Here is a 2677-nt window from a genome sequence, read left to right as displayed (position 1 = left end):
TTAACAGAGGTTCAGGTGCATTATCTGGTGTCACAGGGGATCAACGTATTAATGTATCTCAGCGACTGGCTTCTCACAGTTGCCACCAAGAAGGAGTGTCCCTAAAATACATGCTAAATTATCAACTCAGCTGGGGAGCTCAGCTTCAAAATCAATATGGAAAAACTTTCTTAATCTTTGTGAAGCAAGTAATCTGGTTAGGACTGGAGTAGGACACCAGGCAAATATGAGTGCATCTCTCCCCGAACAGTGTATGTTGCCTTCGGGAAAATTTGTTTCGGACAGTTCACGTCAACCTGATGTCATGAAAACATGGATAGTCACTGCTGTGGGCACTTAACTTGGCAGGTTGTGCTACTGCCACCTACCACGGGAGGTAATGGTGATTTAAGCAAAAAAGGAAGCTGCGCATGAGACATGCTCCATCGAGTTCCTGCCAGCCTCAGGAGACTGCTTTGATGATGGATGGTGCCAGCTCCTATGACTGTAACCAGTGCCTAAGACTTAGGCTGGGGCATGCTGTCATGAGTGGGGCACCAAGACCTGGGGGCTTGGAAAAAGATAGAATGTGTCAAGCACATAAATATCAGGGAACTCAGGGTAATTCAAAGGGAAAACCAACTGCTGGTGATTTGCATCAAACAGTGTGGCACGTCAAGGTCTGAGCCCTTCCTGGCACAGACAGAACAAATCCAGTGTCTCACTCAATATCGCTGTTGGTACCTGTCAGTTGAGGATTTTCTGGGGAGAACCAGAGAGTCAATGCACAATCCAGTTTTAAGTTGGCCTCAGCTGAATGGACTCTCTGGACCGATATCTTTAATTCATTGGTTCTCAGGTGGGGCCACATGCTGGTGAACCTCTTTGTCACCAGAGACACGATGCAGCTACTGCTCTACCTATCCAAGATGCACTGTATGCCGACAGGTTGCCTGAATGCGATGGAGGAGGATTGGATGAACTTGACACTCATATAACTGTTTCCCTCACCTGCATTCAAAGTTCTCCTAAACGCAGTTGGCGATTTCAACCTTGATTGTGAGAAATCTACTCTTATTACCAGAGTGCTACAAAGGGTAAGCCCCAACCCAGTGTCTCTGGCAGTGGCATGCCTCACCAACCCCCTAACAGAGAAGTTCCAAGCAAGATTGAATTTTTATGCATGATACTTCTCCAGCGGGTTGTAACCTTCACAGAATTTCGTGGAGGATATGCTACGAACGTTATGGGCCCCCACCAATCCCTCTGGACTGCTTTCCTCTGTTTCTGAGTGGAATAGAGAGGCCCTTTAATCCGCCACATCCTGACCGATTTTCCACCACTGACTCCCCCCAGTCCCGACCAATTTGGAAAAAAAAAAATTTCTGGCTCAAATCTCCACTATTGGTGAGAAACATCGAAAATTCATAGAGAAATCGCTCACCTGAGGTTTAAAATACTCGATACAGATAGCAGTACTCCTTACCTTACTGGGTTTTCTATCAGGCTGGCTCCAAAGAAAACGAGTTCTATGGGAGGGTAACTATTTTACACCACTCATAAACTGTATTTATTTATTTATTTGGTATGAATTTATATGTAGTACAAGAGCATATTGGTTTTCACACAGTAATATAGGCAATATAAGCATTGATTCACTCACTAACATATCAACATACCTGACCTTTTTTGGCGACATTACCTCATCATCATTTCTGACTGTTTCTTCCTCTAATGCTACCTAAACTTTGTCCTCCACATTGTCATTGATTGGGGAATCACTCTGGCCATGAATGTCTTTATTGCCCAGGTCACTGGTAGCAGGTGAATTGCCGAGAGAATGTCGTACGGGGGTGGGGGGGAGGTCATGCGGGGTAAAGCATTGTCCCTGCCTGGCATCTTGTAGAGGAATAGAGGAAGGTGTCCCGTGTATACGTACCAAAAATCACGTGCGAAAATTGAAAAATTTTCAAATTATGAACCTTGCAATTGCACGACCGGTACGTCGATGGGTCTAGCTGTGACAAAACGTTCCGATGTGCCCATACGTAGACGGGACGCCTCGGGTTAATAGCACAGTCCCAGGTCCTGTCATTACACCACCAAGGAGGTTATGTTTTACCCTGCATTGGCTTGTTGGTTTGTCTGTCTGTCTGCCTGTCTGTTTGCAGGATTACTCAAAAAATGAATAGATTTGAACTAAATTTTGTGGAAAGGTGGGGTATGGACCAAGGAATAAATTATTTAATTTTGATCCAGATCCAGAGTATCCCGCACAATTTTCTGGAAACATTTTCAGTCAGTTTGAGCGAAGTTTTGTGGAAAGGTTCACCATGGACCATGAATGAAATGATTAAATTTGGGGGTGGATCCAGATCCTATATCCACGGATCTGGATCCGGGATTACTCAAAAAGTTGTGAACGACTTATGATGAAATTCAGTGGAAGGGTGAGCCACTGGTCAGGGAAGAAATGATTAAACCTAGGGTCAGATCCAGACTTGGATCCAGAGTATCCCACACAATATCTTCAAAAGTTTTCAATGAATTTCAGTGAAATATTGTGGAAAGGTGGGCCATGGACCAAGAAAGAATTGATGATATCTTGGGGTGGATCTGGATCCGGATCCTATATCCACGGATCCGGATCCAGATCCTTTTTAGTGGTAATGACATTGGCGAAGGTATGCTCTCTGTG

This window comes from Coenobita brevimanus, chromosome 78, assembly GCF_032717465.1.
Source record: "Coenobita brevimanus isolate Jiangsu-jjx chromosome 78, ASM3271746v2, whole genome shotgun sequence".
In the NCBI taxonomy this organism is placed as follows: Eukaryota; Metazoa; Arthropoda; class Malacostraca; order Decapoda; family Coenobitidae; genus Coenobita; species Coenobita brevimanus.
The sequence above is the reverse complement of the archived record's forward strand: the minus strand, read 5'-3'. Positions refer to the sequence as shown.